The sequence below is a fragment of the Gadus chalcogrammus genome, chromosome 9, assembly GCF_026213295.1.
Source record: "Gadus chalcogrammus isolate NIFS_2021 chromosome 9, NIFS_Gcha_1.0, whole genome shotgun sequence".
Lineage (NCBI taxonomy): Eukaryota > Metazoa > Chordata > Actinopteri > Gadiformes > Gadidae > Gadus > Gadus chalcogrammus.
In genome coordinates this window covers 8,527,502-8,549,439 of record NC_079420.1, presented here as the reverse complement: position 1 = coordinate 8,549,439, position 21,938 = coordinate 8,527,502, and the positions used below count along the sequence as shown (strand labels likewise).

The 21,938-nt window shown below is 45.2% G+C and overlaps 1 protein-coding gene across 4 annotated transcripts in view; it reads left to right on the top strand.

Annotated features, from left to right (window-relative positions):
• LOC130388587 (zinc finger protein 469) overlaps nt 1–21,938 on the top strand; it is a 153,129-nt gene that overhangs the window by 88,559 nt on the left and 42,632 nt on the right. For all 4 annotated transcript variants that reach the window (XM_056597955.1, XM_056597954.1, XM_056597958.1 and 1 more), the window contains one exon: nt 6,526–6,577. The gene's annotated coding sequence lies outside the window, so the exon portion shown is untranslated. The remainder of the gene's footprint in view (nt 1–6,525; nt 6,578–21,938) is intronic.

Below are 21,938 nucleotides of genomic sequence, written 5' to 3'. Positions count from 1 at the left end.
AGGAGGAGGAGGAGGAGGAGGAGGAGGAGGAGGAGGAGGAGGAGGAGGAGGAGGAGATATGGAGGAGTTGTTGGAGCTCTTGGCTAAAGTTTTTTCTTGGCAGGTCTTGAAACGATTACAAAACGGTACTGTTGATATTCCGAAAGGCATCGCAGCGGCCTTACTGGATCAGACGGCTGAAACCAATGCTAATGCTAACCAGCAGGCCAAACAAAAAAAGAGAAAAAAAAAAAAAAAAACGCTACAGAAAACTAAACAGACTCTTTCCAACTAAATCGGGGATACCTAGCCAGATTGAGCCGGAAAGTGGGATGGATAATATATGCTCCATCACACTTCGAGTGTATTGACTACCGTCTTTGTGCTAGAATTCCCATGTTATCGTTGGAGCTGTCTGATAAATGCATATTAATGTATCCAAATACAAGAGCTTCTGAGGTCTTCAGGACGGGATCAGAGAACGGCGAAACGCTGGAGAGGCTCCCTGGCAGGCAGTAGGTCGCTACCGAGGAACAGATCTGGGTTCAGCCCCTCTCTGCACGGATCTGGATCATGGATCAGAATCCATGATGGATCATTCAGCTCAGCATAATGGGAGGAAGAGAATCAAATAAATGAATTTGAAAAAAATGAAAACACTGATATATGGAAAGAATTTGCGGAACATTTATGTGTATATAGAAATGTGCAAATGGCCCGCATATACATATAATATGCATGGATATAAAGTGGCTGATGAAAAGTGCTGACATGTACATATCGTATATGAAGCCAGCAGCCCGTCCCTTGAAACCTAAGGCCGCATGTTCGCTCATGGTCTCCTTCTCCTTCAGCCCCACAGACCCTCATGTCTGTACCTATGTGTGGACTCAGAGTGTACCTCACACTCACGCTGAGCTTCATGGTAAACTGGTGGTAGAATCCAGGTCTCCTCAACCCTCACCAGAGAGGAGATGGAAAGACGGATCCCCTGACTGTTCTCAGTTCAATATTGATGTGTGATAGCCATCAGCGTCATGGTGCTGCTGACGTCTGGTATGGGATGCAGTCTTAAGCATCTTATCACCCATAGTTCCCATCTTCTGGTATTAATCAATAAGGGACTACCTTATCTTATATCGCATACTGTAATGTTTTTCTGTCCATGTACTACAAGTTTTTAAAGACGACTTCGAGAAAGTTATCTAAATGAATACATGAATACAGGTCAGAAGCAGCATGTCCCCCTCGCCATCCTCACAGCAGAGTCTCTCGACCTCTGACCTCCTCGAGTGCCTGGTTACACTCCGGTGCATGTGGTTGGTAATTGTATCAGTGCATTTGTGCATTTTTATTTTATTTTCTGTCATTGCGTCCTCAGGCGGATTATCCCAATCCCTCGTTCAGGGCTTTTGATTTAATGCGTTGAGCTCTCTCTCTCTGGTGTCCTTCAGAGTGTCGGGTGACGTAAGGAGCTGGAGTGTGCAAGCCTGCGCTCGCCTCTGCTAGGGTTCCTCTGCAAAGAACTACCGCTCCTTTGAGCCTCATCAGGCTTAGGATGTCCGAACTACACGGGCACTTGGCTTGCTGTTCTTCGGAATCACTTAACGTGCGGCTAGAATGACAATGAGAATTGAATCGCCTCGTCTCCTAGTCTCCTTGTCTCACCGTCGCAATCGAAAGGTGTCCGTGCATTTAAACTCTCCAACACCCTCCCACTCTTGTCTGCGAGAGCCCCATGTGCAGCGTTAGCGTTGGTTGAATGTATTTCTGGGGGCCTGTTCAAAATAGAAACAAAAACGACAAATAAGCCAAAGAGCATGCCCACGAAAGGGACAAACGTCAACATGTTGCGTTCAGCTCTACCGGTCTGGTACTGGTTTTCAGAACAACACATGTTGGGGCTCCAGTCTGTATCGGGTGTTTGTGATGTCAGATGTGCGTCGGGTCTGGAACGTGTCAGGGCACCTGGTTGAGGGTCCTCAGAGGACAGAGAGGCCTGCTGCTGCCTCACAGACCGGCTCCTTGGATGCTGTGCTGAGGTGGGGAAGGTGGTACCTGGGAGGGGTTCAAGGCATTACCTCAAGTCCTGCTGGAACGGTTTAAAACTGCCCTCCTCTCGGCCTGCCTCTACCCCCTGCCCTGTTGCAATAAGTCCTGAAATACTCATGGGTGAGCGGAACACATCTAGCAGGGCTAGGCTTCAGCTTTTCTGAATTAGCGGTAAGGGGATATGTGTGTGAAGGGTTATATGTGTGTGTACACATGACGGCTGTTATCAGCTAGAAATGGTCTGTGAATCCCACTCTGTTTGTCCATATGGGGTACAAAAGCTCCGTAATGCCCCCCCAAGGTCGTGGCCATGACTCTGCCTTTATAGAAACCTGGTGGCCATTAAAACAGCCTTGGGTTCCCCAGACGATGATTCAGAAGTGGTTGGTCTGAAGTATAACATTTACCATTCTCCCGAATGACTCAAACGTGACCGGGATGGTTCGATAAGTGTTAGTTATTTGCCATCATCGGACATTGTTCTTGTTCTGCTGTTTTTTCTTCTTACGCCTCCTGGATAGGATAAGGTTCGTGCCTTCACACAACTCGATGTTGTGTGTAATCCGTCAGATCCTCTGGGGTTTGAGTGAGCGGTTGTTTTCGGTAGATCAAAAACTAAAAGTGGAGCAAGGTCTTTGGCTCTGGTTGGTGGGGCTGAGGAAGGAAACTTCTAATGAGGAAACCAAACATGTGGTTCGATTGTTTATTTGTCCTTTTGAGGAAGTGACCGAAAGTGTTTCTTTCATCTGCTGGCCTCTGCTGGTTTTATTGTTTGATCATTGTCGGTCATATCCAGATACGTTCGTTTATCATTTGTTTTTCCCCTTTTATAGCAACTCCAATCGGTTAAGAAAACATGTCTCTGGGCTTTTGAAGGAATGCGACAGCTTAGAAATGCAAAGGGAGAGTGAGAGAATGGAAGAATGAAATTAATTTTTCTGCAGGTGGTGGCTGATTTGTCTGTTGTTTTGATTATTTGAATAATGGAAACACATCTCAACAACATGCGGCAGCTCTCTAAATATACTCATTCCTGTATCGGAGCGTGTCAGTCACGAGGGCAAACTACAATCAGCTGTTTCTTTCTTGAAGAGCGGCTTTATAGGTTAAATAAAAGTCTGCTTTACCACTCCGGCTTTATCTCTCTCTCCCCCAACCAACTCTCTCTCTCTCTACCCCTCTCTCTCTATCTCTCTCTCTCCCCGAACTCCGACTCTCTCTATCTCACACTCTCTCACTCTCTCTCTCTCTCTCTCTCTCTCTCTCTCTCTCTCTCTCTCTCTCTCTCTCTCTCTCTCTCTCTCTCTCTCTCTCCCCAGCCCACTCTCCCTCCCCCCGCTCTCTCTCTTCGGCTCTCTGTGATGAAGGTTAAACTGTTGGAGCCCCCCCTCAGCCCAGTTATAGGTGGGGGGTGTGGTGGGGTTGGGTTGAGGGGTGAGGCATTGTTTGGCCTTGACAATACGGTGCGAAGGTGGAGATTGGCCAGCAAGGCTCCCCCCCCCCCCCCCCCCCCAGGGCAACGATGCTGTAGTCCTCCATATAGTTCACGCGTTTGGGACAACATGAAACTATTTCCATTATTCCTGGAGCGCTCGGATGTTTGGCCTTGTGCACCACATCAGCCTCACTGCTGCATGTTAATACTTGAAAAAAAAAGATCTTTGGTATGAGATAAAATATGTGTGACAGATGTGTTTCAGAGCATTGGTGCTGCAGCCAATGTGAACAATAACGTTTTGCATGTGCTAATGTGTCTTACTGTGTGCGTGTGTGCGTGTGTGTGTGTGTGTGTGCGTGTGTCTGTGTGTGTGTGTGTTTGTGTGTTTGACTGTGTGTGTGTATATGTGCGACACGGTTCGACAGCAGGAATATTTCTCTGAGTGTATTTGAGTCCTGGAATAGATTCTGTCCAATTATTCACTCTTCATGGGAGGTCACCAACAAGTCTCTTTTTAGTGTCATAAAGTTGAAGGTACTTTCCCTGTATTTGTTCTCCAGTCTACCGACTTTTTGGCACGGGAAAATTGGAAAACACAATCTGTATTTTCATAATCTGCTATCAGCTTAATACCTGTGTCTGGGACCTGCTTTCTCTCTCTTTTACAATATATGTGTTTGTGTTTATTCTGTGCTATAGAGCTGATCGTTGAGTTAAATGCCTTGCTGATAAAAACCAATCCTTTAGCCTGCAGAAGCCTTACTATAATCTAATATAACACAATCCATGTGTTTGTGCTGTTTAGTTCATAGCATAGTTTGTTGGATTTTATTATTGTTAGACCTCAGTGGGTTCAGTGATTGCATCCTGTGAATGAAGGTCTGCCTTATAGCGGGAGAATCCATCCAGCACACAAGATCAGTTCCCTCCAGCTGCCCCTTTTCCTGTCTGTGGCAGCACACTCCGCTTTGTGTGTTTCTCTACACAAACAAACACTAATACACATATACATGTATCACACGTTACATCACAGACACACACATGAAAGCACGCACGCGCACACACACACACACACACACACACACACACACACACACACACACACACACACACACACACACACACACACACACACACACACACACACACATGCACGCACACACACAGACACGCACACTTTGGGCTGAATATCCACACTCAGCAAAAAGTGTGGGAAACAGAAACACAAAGTCATCGTTCCTCATCCAACCATCTCCATGCCTGCTTCCTCGATCCTTTCCCAGGAGATCTCAGGGTGAGGCCACATGTTCTGAGGCGATGCATCGAACCGCGGTGGGGTGAGGTGGATCAATCTCTCCAATGAGGCCTTGTGGCACTGAGTCATCCCATCCTGGCTCCTTTCATCCGAGTATCTCCCACGGGTGCACGTATGCACCCCAAATTTTCTCCAGCGTCAGTTGAACGACGTAATTCATATTTTGAAGTTCGAGTCAGGACAACCGAAGCGTGAGATGGATCAAGTGAAAGGCTACGGACGTGAAGTAAGGGACGGGCTTAGTTCAGGAGGTAGAGCTGGTTGATTTGTAACCGGAAGGTTGCCTTGTAACCGGAAGGATGCTAGTTCAATCCCTGGCTCCTTCTAGCCGAGATGTCCCTGAGCAAGGCACCTCAGCCTGACTGCTCCTTACGAGCTGGTTGTCGCTTTGCATGGTTGACTCCGCCGTAAATGTCTAGCGTTGTTGGTAGCTTTGGATAAAAGCGTCTGCTAAATGCCCAAAATGTAAATGTAGATTAAACGAAACGACACGATGCTCGACATCTCTCACCAAACATCGGGTCGGGCGACACACAAGGATATTAAAGTCCTGCCTTGCAAGAATTAAGATTCTATGTCGCCGAGGCATCACGGAGGCCAGCGCCTCTTGGATGAAGTTCCTGTTGGAGGCGGTTGATACACCACAGCAGAAAGCACCGCGTTTGACAGTTTGATTTCGAAAAATTGCAGTTTGAGGCTTGAATAAAAGTCGGCGGTCAAAGGAGGGCAGTGCAAGCAGCTTTTAAGTACAGACGCAGCAAAATGTTCTCATTACATTGTACTGGCAGGGTGAGGGAGGGGTGTTACTTACAGGGGCAGAAATGAACGGTTCTAGGAGCATTTTGCCCCTAAAGAAAGTTTTTAAAAAGTCTAAATTGCGATGACAGGGGTTTAAATGTATGAATTTAAATGCCCTATGAAATGAAGAGTTAACTGCCTCATTTGACTCTGTGCTTGCAGAGCAGGTCAAGAATTGTATTTTATTGGTTTTAATTGAATAATGGTCTGTCGTGCAACATAGAAAAAAAAGAACGTGTTTCCCAACGCTTTGTAGAATTGACCTGGGAATGATCCGGAAGGAGACGTGAGTGTAGGCAGTGGTAGAGAAGTGGATCCTCAAGAAGTAAGTAGATGTTCAGTTAAAATATACTGTAGATGGCTTGAGGCTGCTGGACCCGTGCTTGTATAACCAAGGTTTTTATAAGTCGGTTTAATATCATTATGCCGTAGGCAAGTGGCAGCGACCTGGATTCGATATGGGCTGGGATTCATTGTTTTGATACATTTTTAAAACCAACTTTGCCAAAAACTAGCATGTCATCTCTCAGTCATTCTATGTCAGCAGTATTCCGAAGCAGTCGTTTTTTTGCAGTCGTACTGTGGTCTATGTTTCTCCACGGCAGGCGATAACTCCCGACGCAAGGGTTTCCCATCTCGCTTGCCAGTGCGACTAAAACGATAAACAGTATTGATCTCCTCAGCTTTTGACCATGTGAAAATAAGAATGTGGTCATCATTTCTTGTGGGTTATTGAAGGATAAAGCACTAAAAGATTAGCAAAGGGTTCAATAAAACAGAATTGAAAGCCGTCTGAGGAAGTTTGAATGTCGTAATGTTTAATTACAAGGATTCCTTTTGAAAGAGGCAGAAAACTACAACAACAGCAACATGGGAAACAAATACAGCCTCCATGAAATATGTTCCAATAGCAGACGTTTTATCATCCCTCTGTTGTCTGTAGGTGGCGTTGAGACTTGATCGCAGACGCTGACTCACAGAGGAACCGATCAGCTGTAAGTAATAACTTATTCCTCTCTTCTGAACAAAAAGTGCATATAAAAATCATCTGAATGATAATAATAAATTGTGTGTTATGGAACACACCATGTGTGTGTGTGTGTGTGTGTGTATGTGTGTGTGTGTGTGTGTGTGTGTGTGTGTGTGTGTGTGTGTGTGTGTGTGTGTGTGTGTGTGTGTGTGTGTGTGTGTGTGTGTGTGTGTGTGTGTGTGTGTGAGAGAGCATGCGTGTGTGTCTATGTATGCATTTTTAAATGTATCTATGTATGTATTTAGCATGGTGTAACTATACACAATTACATCTACCGCTACCCATGTTGCATGTTGTATGTTGTATGTCGTAACGAGCACCTCGTACGTGGCGACTCCCCCTTCCCACCGCAGCCTATAGCGTGAAATGCACGCTAGACGCGTCACCGCGCCCGGTTAGATGTAAATGTTGTTTTGCTCTTTTCACCGTCGCACTGCCAGGAAATTACAACAGGCTTGCAAATGACACGGTTGTAGACCTCCGATTACAGCCCAGAGAGAGAGAGAGAGAGAGAGAGAGAGAGAGAGAGAGAGAGAGAGAGAGAGAGAGAGAGAGAGAGAGAGAGAGAGAGACCGACCGACCGACCGACCGACCGACCGACCGAACGACTGTCAGAGACTCAAGACTCAATGGGCTGTTTGACTTGCCTCTAGTCGGTTTAATGTCATCATGCCATAGGCAAGTGGCAGCGACCTGAATTCGATATGGGCTGGGATTCAATGTTTTTATACATTTTTAAAACTAACTTTGCCAAAAACTAGCATGTCATCCCTCAGTCTTTCTCTCTCCCACTCCTAGTCTGTGTCCATGACTAGTCGATGAGTGGCTGAACATCTATACAGTGTAACTTGGTTGTGTGTGATAACCCTCCAACCCCGTTGTTAGATCTCTACCCCCTTGATTCCTTGAATCAACGGCTGTTGTGTTATCTGGTTATTGTCTTGTCACCCAGTACACATCACGAACGATCTAGAACAGGTCACTGGACCGAATCGGGCCCCTAGGACACAGGGCCCCCTAGGAGACAGGGCCCCGGGTAGTTACTGCCTGTCACTTTGACCACAAAGGGGGTGGTGGAGGGTCATTTCAGGCCAACGGAGTCACCTTAAACGTGTCGGTTTCATCGTGAATCACGTAAAGAGCATGAAGAATGGAAAATACCTCTCACCAGTGACCAGAGACCAACGGGGTGTCTCCAATTTGTTTGCTTTGTCTGCTGAACAGGATAGGAAATCAATGCATTTGTTTCCTAATGATAAAAAATCGGGAAAAACACAAAGTATTTTTGTTGGGTTATTTTCCGACCGACAAATAGATTTATCCACTCGTTTTTTGTTGTCACTTCAACGGCTGTAAACCATCCCTGTGTTTAAAGAGTTTTAGTGTAACAGCACATATATTAGCCGTAGGGCTAGATAATATTACTCATTTAATACAGCAGACTGGATGTCATGCCATCTCCCATTGCCAATGTGATCATTAGAGCCACATGTTCTTTATTAAGATAACATCAAACCAAATACAGATGCACTGACTTGAGCCCTCATGTGAGTGAATTATACCATTCGATTGGGGACTTTGGGGCATTGGCAAAGGAGTCAAATATCCCATTTGTTTAAAAGATCTGCTGACAGCTCATAATCGTTATCCTGGGAATGATAATATAGATTGATTAAAAAATGTAACATAAAAAATATAAACTGATATCATTCTCCTTCCTAAACTCTACATGCATAATGGATAGAGTCTCCCTGTTTTCTATTGACTCTGTCATAGTTCCCCAATGTCGGGCTCGGATAGATACAGTATGTGTGCACTGCTGTACAGGAAGCAGTGAAAGTCCTCTCTTCCTGTCGGCCATGTTTTATTCATAGCAGTCAATATGTTAAGTTAATATGAAGGTAGTCCATCGGCCAGCACTGCATATATATCTATACATACATATATATATATATATATATATATATATATATATATATATATATATATATATATATCCATCCCATATGTCCCAACAAATAAAATAGCCAGGGACAGTGTGCACATCTGGCTGCTCCCATACATTGGATTGACGTAACTTTGCGCTTTCCTTCCGTGCTGTTTATTGTTCCAAGGCGTATGCCTCTGGGCCTCGCTGGAGATATGGTGTCCATCCCCATAACAATAGCAGCAGCAGCAGCAGCAGCAGCAGCGGCAGCAGAGGCAGCAGCGCCTGTGGTGCTGGGAAGCGGACCAAGACGTGTGATAATTTTAGCCTGCCTCCTCTCACGTGGTCGGGAGCTGGGGACGGCGTTTGGAAATAAACTTGGAATTCGGCTTAATTGCAGTTTACAGATTTAGGAGGGGCCGTATTCTCTCCTTTATTTCCCGGGCCCAGGCCAAGGACATGGGGGTTGGGAAGCCACAGAGGTTAAAAAACGTCACCGAAAGTTTTCGAGTTGAGTTTTCTTCTTTTACAAGCGCCGGTCCAGCCGGTGGCGGCGATGTCTCGTCGTCCCTGAAGGGAGATTGCACCGTCCACTTAGCAAATTCATCAGCTTTATTATTCCTCGCGGTGTGGCTATTAGCTCACTGCAATAAAGCCCTCCAGTGAGTGTTTAACTGCTTCATGTGCTGCCCGCGTGCAGTGTTAGCTTTTATTTTTTCTCGGAGTCACATTTTCTTTTAGGTGTCCGTCAGATGTTTCTGTCAGGGAATTCGGGCCCGGCGGTGTTCAGCGGCACTCCCTCCGCCCATGGAGGGGGGCGAATGACTCCTCTAAATCTCTTTAAGTGTTCTTCAGCTTTGACGGTTCCTCATAATCTCAACAATAATGGCCACCTTGAGGTTGTTATCGTTATAAATAACAGTTCCCGGGCCCTATCATCTATCCTGTTGATCTCTCTTTGACCCTTGGTCTCAGGGATTTGGTAAACATCTCGTGTCAGCTCTGGCATGCCTGCGCGTTGACAGACATGATTTACAATAGGTACGACGGTGTGACGGAGTGTTTCTGCTTCGTCGGGTAAATATGACACACAGGGCAACAGGTCTAATGGATGTGTTTGAGGGGACCTGAGGTCCACCTCTCAGGACCTGAGGGTGGGTGATTGAGTTCCTCGGCCTACATGGGGTTCCAGCATGTTGTATCATACACCGTTTTCACATGGATAGACCGATGGCGACTCACCAAAGTCACATAAATAGCACATAAATAAGGCTGTTATGTACACAGACATAGACACAGACACAAACAAGAATGGACCCCCGATCACGCAGCGCAGCTTCTTACACTTCACACACATGCACGTACGAATGCAAACACGCATGGACGCATACACACACATACACACACTCAGAGCCATACACACACGCACGCACACACACACACACACACACACACACAGACACCACATCCTTCCACAGTATGAGCAAACAGCACCATGACATATCCAGATGGGAGTCAGCCTCCCAGAATTATACAATTATCAAGAGGTCTTTGGGAAAACATCAACCAAATCACAGGATTTGTGCGTGAGACAGTAGGCACGCAGAATAAGTTGGCCTGGTTGTTATTTGTTATTTTGGTATATTTTTGGTATATATTCATAAATCTTCTCATGGGCAATCAAACAAAAGTAAACAACCCAAAAAAGCACAGACTTGACACAACACAACATCACACAAACAGATTCCTCGCCCCTTCCGCCCACAGGGTTTCCCACCAGAGATCTTACGTCTGTGGACGCCGGTCAGGGGTTTCTTCAAGCAAACTACAGTTTCTGAACCCAACGGAGACGTGACTTGCCTCGGCATCGTGGATTTAGCTCAGAATGTGGGACATCAAGACGGGACACGCTATGTATGGAATATACAGAACCCCTCGCAAAAACCTGGGGCCTCAGATTTATGAGGATAGCATGAGTATTGCATCTGTTGGCCAATAACACAGACAATGCTGCAGGGGCTTCTTCTTACTGTCCATGGATATTCCTCACAGTAAACAGATGGGGACATGCTTATGGTCTGCTGGGTTTTCTCAGGGCATCATTGAACTGGTTATTTTGTGGTAAAGTACCATATTCATGGTGGCATACTTGTTGCCACCATGACCGTTAGAGGAAGGACGGTTAGATGTATGGATGTATGGATGGATAAAGTGATGGATGGATTATAGGGTCCCTCTTTGGAAAACAGGCAAGACACCAAGAGATTGGAAAAGCAGACGTGGGTGGAAAGGCAGGATGAGTGCGTGGGCTTCAGAACCGTCCCTAAGGAGCAAGAACAAGAGGTCCAGTGAGGTCTTCGTGGGGTAACTGATTCATAGAGGAAGTGATGTCGAACCGAGCTGGAAAAGGAAAACTGTGTTCACCAAGTGAGCTTGCGAAGATGAGTAGGTTGACTGGGACCTGGAATGAGGTCATTGTTCCATGCCATAGGGGGTGAAGATGAATGTGTGTCTGTGTTATCGCTTTGTCCGTTTAATAATTCTGGTCATACGATTTACAAGTTACGGTTCAGCTGGTTTTAGTAGTTGCCCATTTGTCTGCATGAGTCATGCAAAGTCATGAATTTTAAATCAACCTCAGAAATAAACAAAAAAATGTTTCCCATCGGCCTTCTTTCTGTGTCTCTGTGGTTTCCCCGTGTAAAATCCTTTTTTAAAAAGGGCTTAAATTGTCAGTTAGAACCGGGGCAGAGTGTCTCAGTGGGATCATGGTCTCCACTTGGTTTGATGTTCTGTCTGTTCTGTTCTCTCCCACTTCCACTCCCCTCGGGAAGGCTTTGGTGGCTGACTGACAGGGCAGAGTGGCCCTTGAAGTCCCAGGTCTCACTCGCAGGTTGGAGCTGTGACGTCACCCTTGCGCTGGAACCGGCCTCTCTTTCTGTTTGAATGAGGCCAAACAGAAGGGAGTGTAGTTCAGGTGAATCGACCCGAGGTTGACCAGGGAATGCTCCATTTGGTTCCACTTATAAAGCCTAGAGTCAACCTGAACTTGATGAGGCAAGTATCGCGGCAGTAAAAAAATTCGATCATCGCATGCATTTGCCCAATTCTCGATATGCAGGTAAACTCTAAGTACTACTTACTTTCTGCCCAATGGTAGATTGTGCTGCTAACGTCTACCGAATGGCTTGCTACAAATCTACGGGACTGCTTTGAGCCTGTAACCCTGATTAAGGGCCGCACTACAATTGACGGAGTGCTGGGAGTGCCTGTATCGGGATTTTATGTGTAATCGGGGAGGGCCATATATTGTGGTTTTATGTTGTGTGTTCACTTCTCACGCTCCCGGGGGCAGTACATGGGTCTGGACGGGGGACGTGGCGGGTTAATCTGCTGGTGAATCATAGGAAGAGGGTTGTTTGTGTAAAAAGTCTCCCCTACGGACCAAGGTTTACACCGTCGGGTGCAGAGCCTATGACTAAGAGTCTAAGTCATGTTTCCCTCCGTCGTGGTGTTCTTTCCCTATGTTCTGATCGGTTGTTGGAATTGTTGTTTGATTTGTGATCGGTAAGCAGATCAATTCAGTGTCGACCAACGGGTCTCTGGTCAGGTGACGCTCGACAGGAGTCGAGGTGAGCCGTGTGACTGTTGAGGCGTTCAGGATTATTTCGAAAGATCCTCCACACTGCCTCATAATAACAGAGAGCTGCAGGCTGAACACACAGAGGAATAGCTTCAGGTGCCCCGGGACTCACACTAAGATGAATCACGTTAGCCAACGACTGCCCCCCCCCCCCCACCTTGCTGCCCCCCGGCCCCCAATCAGTGCAGACCAGGAAGCCAGGATGGGGAGGGGATGAGGGCGGGGAGGGGGAGAGGGCGGAGACACACTTGTGTCTAACATAATAACGTCTACCATGTAAGTGTTGCTGGAGGTGTTGACAGCACGTATAGCAAGATGTGTCAGTCCTTACCTTAACACAGCCCTAATCGTGTATTTTGACAGCGGGGCCGTATCCCCCAGCTGGAACAACCCTGCTCTACCAGCGCAGAGAATCTAATCCAATCCCAGTTCGGTCATGCCATGTGACCGTCTTCATCTCTGTTTACACTGTGGCTGTTGTTGGCGAGTTTCAACAGAGCGGAGACATCCCGTGGGTCCTCCCAGCTCTCACCTTTGGATCTCAGATCAGGAAAATAAACCCTGCAGTGTGACGAGGGATCAGATCACTGCCTGCCGCAGGCTGTCAATCCCTCTCCCTCACTCTCTCTCTGTCTCTGTGTCTCTGTGTCTCTGTGTCTCTTTGTCTCTTTCTCTCTCTCTCTCTCTCTCTCTCTCTCTCTCTCTCTCTCTCTCTCTCTCTCTCTCTCTCTCTCTCTCTCTCTCTCTCTCTCTCTCTCTCTCTCTCTCTCTCTCTCTCTATCTCTCTCTCTCTCTCTCTCACTCTTTCTCTCTCTCTCACGCTTTCTCTCTCTATCCACATAACCTGACCTCCAAATTGAGTAGAGTTGATGTTAACTAAATTATGTGAATTCATATAGATGCGTAGCGATACATGAATACACACACACATAAGCGCATGGGCGCATGTACACACACTAACACACACCACAATATTCTGCGTGCTACATTGACTTTGGATTACCCGTCAAGAGGCCAAGGCAGACGTCTTCCATCCCTCCGACCACCAGAGCTTAATGAAATGATTATTTGTCCATCTTTTCACTTAAACCCAGCAATTAGCCGAAGTTTACCATAGCCTTACCAATGCTCTATACACCTAGAAGTCACTGGTTCTGGGCTGACATGGGGGCACGCCTTCCTGGCCTAAGATTGACCCTCTTTCTCCCGTCCTCACCCCAAACCCTAAACCCTAAACCCTAAACCCTTAAACATAAATCTCATATGTTCCGAAAGCGCTTTTGACACTCACAACAGGAAACGTTAACCCTTGCATAGTTGAAACACCAAGCGTTAACCCTTAGTTATAAAAACTGCTTCGTTAAATTATACCTCAGTGAAATTACAGTGTTTATCCACCTCTCTCCTTACCGGGCTGAGATCCCCTCTGCGCGGTGCAACAGTGATTCATGCTGGGCGGCTGGAATGCACTTCTGCTTTCAGACGCAAATACCATCTCACTCTGTGGAGATGAAGCAAAAGCCCTCTTCACACAATACTGCATCAAACATATGTGACCTGTCAGATCTTACTGCATGAAGATGTTGATTAACGTAATTTTTCACTCCACCTTTTGGGTTGGTTCAAATGTATGTAAGTCATTACCTGTCCGTACACTATAAAGCATGCTCTCCGGTGCCGCTAGGCCAACTCTGGCCAGAGAGGCCACTAGTGTGCAGAAGTTACTTAGTGGAGATAGAGTCGTCATTATTGGTCGGTTGTTGGTTACTTACCCTCTGATCGTTTTTTTCTGATCCACTCATGCATGCTGAAGCTTTGTGTGGAAATTAAGTAGCTGACTGATTCTAAAAATATTATATATTATAACCGATATAAGTGGTTATCGGAACCCAACTTAACCAACAGGGCTTTTCCCCCCGTTTATTTTACGATCACACTCATTTTCTGAATATGTCAGAATGACTCACTTTCCTTCTTTGATTGGCTAAATTGCTGTCTGAATTTTCCAACTTGTACATATTTAGATTACTCACAATAAGTGACTAATCAGCATGGTCTCAATCCATGCCTAAAAATAGCTGGACGACCTCTGAGTTTAGCTGTTCCTAGAATAATACTCTGAGCAAGTTTAACCACTCACACGTTGGAGGCTTGGAGGCCACCCATCCAAGAGGTTATTTTGACAAGGAATCAGACAAGCTGCGATGCCGGAGTCAGGTCCAGCCTTTATGTTCAGCTATCCATCCATCCATTCATCCCTCCATCCCTCCATTCTTCCATTCGTCCCTCCCTCTCTCCCTTTCTCGCTCGCTTGCTCCCTCCCTTTCTATCTCTCTCCCTCCCTCCTCTCTCCCGCTATCCCTATATCTCCCATCCTCCCTTCCTCCAGCCCTCTCTCCACCCCTTTATTGTTTTTATTTTGAGTAATCAGAAGTAAAAACCTTGTTTAAAGAGCATTATTGTTGTGGATTAACATGGAATGTTCTTCAATTGAAAATATAGGCATGGATTTAATTGTAGTTCATTTTGTAGTTTATTTTCCCCTTTCATCCCAAAGGTTCATCATCACCTGTCAAACACATATTAAAGTCCACGTAGCGAGGCTCCAAGCTTTGCCGCTTCTTATGCCCACGATGACACAATGGCAATCACACCCTCACCCCAAGCTAGGGCTTGTATTGCTTTGAGCACGTTCTGTCAGTCCTTGTTCAGACCCATATTGCTGTCATGTTGACACCTTCCCCGTCTCTGAGCTGTGCATCAGGATACATAGACAAGTAAACATGACCTACACGCTCAGGCATTCACTTTTCTTTCCCCTACATTTACTGGAGTCAATATAATAATAAGGCGAAAGGAACAAGATTAGCTGTTTTTAGGTCACAGCTACTAGCGTGTTATCTAAGGTAAGCTTATCTTTAGCTTAAGGTGACAAGCTCAGTGTGGCTCAACCCACTGCTGCACTAACAATATAGGAAAGAGGCCTTGAACTTGAATGCTTACAATTTCCATTCCGTGCTTTATTATTAATAAACAGTCTCTCTCCCAGCATGTGGGGCTACCCATCTACCATCTCATGTGTTGTCTTCCGTATCCACGACGATCACTCTGTCCCATTGTATAACCCCAGATGTTCCCCTGGTGCTCGGGCTCATCTATAAACTGTCATACAGGTCGGCATGGGGGCCTCTGAACCCTCACCCTGTTGGCCCTCATAAAGGGCCCAGATCTTTCCCTGTCTGTCCCTCCCAGCCCGGCGAGGCCGGCTGGCTCCAGCCAGGCTCTGATGTGGACGCCTCCCTGGTTCACCGCTAAAGCCGCGCATCTATCCACACACACACGCATGCCTGCGGTTTAATCAGTGTAACTCCAGCTGACCCCCTTTTGCACGGAGGCACAGTGCCGGTTTGCATGTGTGAGACGCGGCAGGCTTTAAAGGGAGAGGGAACCCCCTGTCACAGCTTATAGATTCACGCATTTAGGGGCTGGGAGGTCTGTTAAAGAGGGGGAGGTGTTCTCCCGCTGGTTAGGGCCTGCACTAATGTTATACAACTTTTTCCTTAGCTAGAGCGTGTCTTTGAGTGTGAGCGTAACAATGAGGGAGTTTGTGTATGAAAGCTATACTATCAGTGTCAGAGGAGCCTAACCCTCTCTCTGACACGCGCCCACATTAGCACTCCCAAGAGAGAGCTCAAACACACAAGCCTTTGCGTTAGCAGACCCTCTCTGCACCGGCGTCACTCTGACTCCACAAGGATTGGGACTGAAGAAGGAGAAAGTTGAACATGAAAAAAAACGGTTGGCCAAGAAGGGATTCAATACTCGCTTTTTCTGCATTATGCAATTGTTTTAGTAATGGTGAAAGAATTGCAATGATAACAATTTTTATGATCATGAAAGACATAATAAGATATAATAAACAAGTTCAACTGGCAGTTACATCAGGTATGTTCCTATCGTTTATAACTTATAGCCATAGCCTATTGCCTCTTGGCTTAAATAGGCTTTTAGCTATTAGTCTTTAGCTATAGGCCCTGTACATTCAGCTTGCCAGTACCTCCCTCCAGCAGCCCGTGAGCCTATATATCTGTCTACAATGCATCACCCGAGTGGTTTGGCAAATTGCCCTCCCACCGCCATTATTAGGAGGAACTTTGTTTGTAATCTGTGCCTGTGCTGATTGATTCGGGTATTAAATGCCAGCCCTCTTAGCGCGAGTGTGAGTTAGCTGTTTGACACAGAGCCAATATTAACACCTGCCCTGAGCTGCATTGCCGACTACGTGTATACACGTACGTACACAGCATCGTCTGTTCAGTGTTCGCCGGCGTGCTTCTGAAAAGCCTGTTGCGTTTGTGTGTCTGTTGTTGTGTGTGTGTGTGTTTGTGTATATGTGTGTGTTTGTTTTGTTGTGTGTATGTCTGTGCGTCTATGGTTGCGTGTGTCTGCGTCTGTGTGTGTTTGTGGTAGCTTTTGTGTGTGTGCGTGTGTCTGTGTGTGTGTGTGTGTGTTTGTGTTTTTGTGTGCGCGTGTTTGTGTGCCTGTGTGGTTCTGTGTGGTTGTGTGTTTCTGTGTGGTTTTTTGTGTCTGTGTCTGTATGTGTGTGTGTGTGTGTGTGCGTGTTTGTGTATGCACGTGTGTGTGTGTGTGTGTGGGTGGTTTGTAAGGTTGTGTGTATGTGTATGTGTGTGTGTGTGTGTGTGTGTGTGTGTGTGTGTGTGTGTGTGTGTGTGTGTGTGTGTGTGTGTGTGTGTGTGTGTGTGTGTGTGTGTGTGTATATGTGTGTGTGTGTTTGTATGTGTGTGTGTGTCTGTGGCCCAGAGACAGTGAGGTATCCATTCAAGCCGGGTTCTGCAGTGAGAGGAGGTTGGCCTGCCTTTCTTGTTGTGGATAATTGCACCCTGCGGAGGTCTGTGGTCCGGGGCTCTGTCTCCCTGAGGTCTGGCCCGCTGCGTCCACATTTAGCCCCAGGATGCGACGTCCCATCCCGTCTCATCCTCATCCTGTCCCACACCCCCAGTGCTCCCCAGGAGGGCGATACGGGGACCAAGCCAGCGGAGGCTGAGCTGGGGGCACAGGGCCGCCGGAATGGGCTTGAGGAACAGGACTCGGCAGGAAACTGCTGGGTGGCTGATACTTTTCCGGTTATTCTGTAGTGCCGATAAGATTTTTATCGTGACGATGGAAATATTGCAACCCGGAAATATTATGATTATTTTTGGTGGCTTTTTATGTTGTTGTTGTTTTTTAACGTTACAGTGGCTTAACGATCTATTTCTGATGTGGTTGAATTTCAAGTTTGGGTTCTTCCGGTCCGTCATTTTGTTTATTTGGAACAAATGTGGCGGAACCAAACAGAATGTAGTTAATGCAGATTGATTATTGTGGAGCACTCTATAGCGCCCCCTGTAGGACAGTATCATTATTTAGCTTAAACTAATATAACATCGACTTTTGTGGCTTGCGATTTTTTGGTCAAATACTTGATTTTCACATGAATGGGTTTCCCAACCCCAACTGGTCTAGGGTTCTGTGTTTCGGCAAGGTTTGTAACGGGCCTCCTGTCTGATCGTATTGCTGAGCATAAATACATGTTTTGGGGGGAGTATCTATGGACTCAAAGTAAGTAGTACAATCCTAACTTAGTTGAAGTAACAATGAACACTGATGCATATCTTTGGTAAGCTGAGGTGTAAATGTGTAATACATGTTTTGAACTTTATATATGTGTTGCGTTTTCCTAAAGAGGGCGAAGGGGTTTGATTCACTTGTGTTTGCTTGCAATACGCCGGAATGATTGCACTTGCGGTGCGTCAATCTGTGGTCTCCTGAACGTGACCGAATTACATTCTAAACACATTGCTGCGTTTCCCCTGAAATGTGTTTACAGTCAGCGCTGCATTTCAATCAAAACAATTCAGATCATGCGCCAAGACGACGCAGAATCACTGTCTCATTTCATCAGTGGTTGCAGACGGTGATTACCTGTGTTTCCTCTCCCTGAGCACATCCAGATTATGTTTCTCCATCACAGCCATCGTTACCGGCGCCTAATGGCGGACTACAAAATACAACCCTGCAAGTGGGGTTCACTTGCAGGGTTCACTTAGCTCCCCACCAGCTGGGGAGCTAAGTGATAAAGTCTCACTAGTACGCGTCTCACACTCGAGACATCAGCTCAAGTGTGTTTTCTGTTTGTGTCCAAATATTTTGCCTATTTTGACATGAATAAGCTTGCTGCTCTGAACACAATATTTTCAAATATTTATTTTAGAGCATCAAAGTGCAGATGGACTGTAGATGTGTTTAATTGAGCAGATAATACTCAATAACCTAAGAATGAGGCAAGCCTAATATAGACTTAGATAGATTTAGCCAGATAGTTATTGTCTTAATTTGTTGCAATAAATAACATCGAACATAAATAATCCCACCATAATCACATCAATTTATAGTTAACAGCAATATGAAATGCTCATTGTTGGCTTTAGAATTATTATTATTTATTTTTTTACAAATGAACTGACATTAAATCACGACAAATGTGCTTTACTCATAAAGTATGGTTGGATTAAAGGCTATTAAACATTTATTAATCTTTTTGACGGCACTCTCTCTCTTTCTCTCTCTTACTCTCTCTTTCACACTGTTTATTTATCTGCTCTATCTTTCTCCCTCACTCTCTCTCTATCTCGGTTTATCTGCTCTCTCTCTTCTCTTTCTCTCTCGCTCTCCCTCGCTCTCTTTATCTTCCACTATCTACTCTCTCTATCTCCATTTCTCTCTCTCTCTCTCGCTCTATCTGAACTCTACTAAATTTAAAATAGCTTTATTGGAACGGAAAATAGACATTTACATTGCCAACCAACTTAGAAATTGAAACAAAGGAAAAATAACAAAGTGCTATTATAAGTTAAACTCCCTCAAACTCCCCTTCTATCTTTCAATTTCTCTCACTTTCAATTGTAATCTCGTTCTCAGTTTCTCAGTTTCTTTGAAATATCTTGCTGGCAAATACCATTTTGTTTATCACACTTATGAATGGTTGGTTGATCTGTGTTGTCTGTCACGCCATCGGGATATTGGATGTTGGATGTTGGATATTGTATTTTTTAAATACAGTCACATCTAGCACTGTAGAGAACCTGTATATCATCTGAAATGACATACTCGATTCATAGCCCATCACTTATTTCATCACCATATTTTCAACTAGGGTTGGGAAAAATAATCGATTCTTCGATGCATCGCGATTCTTGCTAGAACGATTCTGTCTCGATGCAGATAAATTAATAATCTGAGTTAAAATCGTTTTTTTTTTGCCTGCTGCAATATTCTGCCCGCCAGAGAGGGATAATTTTTGTGCGTAAAAAATTATTGAATTTATCTTCAGTGTGTATTGGCCAATCTGATTTGTCTTGACACGATTGCGATTGAGCCTAAGCATAGCATGCGCGCAAACTCACAGCCAGACACAAGAACTCCTTCTAATTCAAGAGCAGCTTTTCCTTTAATGACATAGAAAATAAAGATTAGAAATAAAATAAAACTGAAACCTATTTTTTGCATGCTTCCATATTGTGTTATAATGCAAGCTGCATTGATTATTGCATTGTTCATAGAAAGTCATATTTGTGACAAAAGCTTTCTCTCTTGTGAAATATTAGATAAGTTAATTCATCTGTTGATGTCTTTAATGATCATCACAAAAGTAGGAAGTGATTAGCAAACTCTGAGTAGCAAACCCAGATGTATATATATATTTTTGAAAATCACGCATGGAAATGTCCATAAAAAAAATTATTGCATCGAGATGCATTGATAATCGCTTCAGAATCGAATCGTTGACCTCATAATCGGAATCGAATCGAATCGTGAGGTGCCAAGAGATTCCCACCCCTATTTGCAACCATGCAGTTTTCTGTATTTCTACCAATCAACTGGAAAATGTGAAATGACGTCCAGGGCAGCTTGCCTCTGTAATATGATGTATTTCCATGTATGTCTGCTAGGTAGCGCAGAGATGCCCTCAGGGTAACGTGAAAGATTGCTCAGGATGGATTGCATCATGCTGGAGTTAAGAAACACACCAGCCAGCTGTGAACTGGTACAGGGTTTATTTGACATGGGGTGGAAACATAATGTTATGGATGTTATTTGACAAGGCATCGTCAGGGAAATTCATTTCAGTGCTAGAAAAAGCCCAATTAATTCGATTTGGTTGTAAAATTATATGAGGTAGTCACATGACGTTACTTTACTGGATTTGCGTGATGCCTTTTTCTCGCTGTTTAATATTGGGGATTTAAATGATCTCCATTGAGTTCACCACAATTAACATCAAAGAATATCTACACAACATGACACAATGCTGATGCAGTCATTTGGGTTCTAAGCCATTGGACGATTTATGGGAACAGTAGGTGATTTTCAAAACGCGACCACTAGACCACAACAAACAGCAGACATGCAACTCAAATGCGACGCACACAAACACAAGGATACGGTCCACGCTGTGAGACCCTCAAGAGCACAACTGGCTGCTGCCCTGTCTCCAAATGGAGGATGTTTTCATTTAGTTACTTTGTATGAACTTTACTTTTCTTCATCAAGGTCAATCTTGTATTTAGATAACCTTTGGTAAAAGCTTTCAAGGGTTCCAAACATGACAGATTTGCACTATAGACCAAGGAATCGCTGAGAATTAATAATAAAAAATAAAATGTGAAATGTGTGTGAACCCATTTAATCTTCAAATTCATAAATTGTCCCCTTTTTCATGAATAATGTGTTTTTAAGTCAAGCATCTTTAACCCTAGACAAACTCAACCAGCGTCCCTCGGTGAAACGATCCCAATCAATCCTAACCTAAACCCAATGGTCCCTTACATCGAAGGAAATTCCTGGACAAGAACAGACAACCGCCCACTGTAACAAGAGCCATGCCAAAGACACACACACACACCGGTATGCACACCCAGGTCTTGGAGGGCGCACCCAAAGCCTGGCATGTGTATGGATGGGACGCGGTCATGTGTGGGCCCTCCTCTGCCTACAGAAATCGTGTGAGCTGCTGTACGTTCGAATTCAAGGGGAATTTGATCTCATCAGGAGCAGCGGCTCGCTAGAGTGCAAGCCAATACAGCACTAGGCGCCCTCAGCCCTGTACACCTGACATAGCTGAAAACGCGACAAGCCCCTGACAGCCCAGCTACATGTTTCACTGGGTGCTTGGAGGAAGAGCATGTGTGTGTGTGTGTTGAAGAGAGAGAAAGTGAGATAAAGGGTGTGTGTGTGTGTGTGGGGAGGAGGTTTGGGTTGGTCTGTGTGGGTGTGGGTGGGTGTGTGTGTGAGAGTGAGAGTGTATTTGTTTCTGTGTGTCTAAGGTTGTATGTGTGTGTGTGTGTGTTTGAGTGTGAGTTTATTTGTGTGTGTGTGTATGTGTGTGTGTGTGTGTGTATGTTTGTGTGTGTGTGTGTGTGTGTGTGTGTGTGTGTGTGTGTGTGTTTGTTTGTATGAGTGCATGTGTCTGCGTCCACCCATGTGTGTTTTCAAGTGTGTGCGTGTGTTTAAGACCGAGCTTATCTCTTTGTCTGTGTGTAAGAGTTTGTGTGTTGAAGAGTGAGTGTGTGTGTCTGCGTGTGGGCATGTGTGTGTGTGTGTGTGTGTGTGTGTGTGTGTGTGTGTGTGTGTGTGTGTGTATGTACGTGCATGCATGTGCATTTGCATGTGTGTGCATGCGTTTGTGAATGCGTG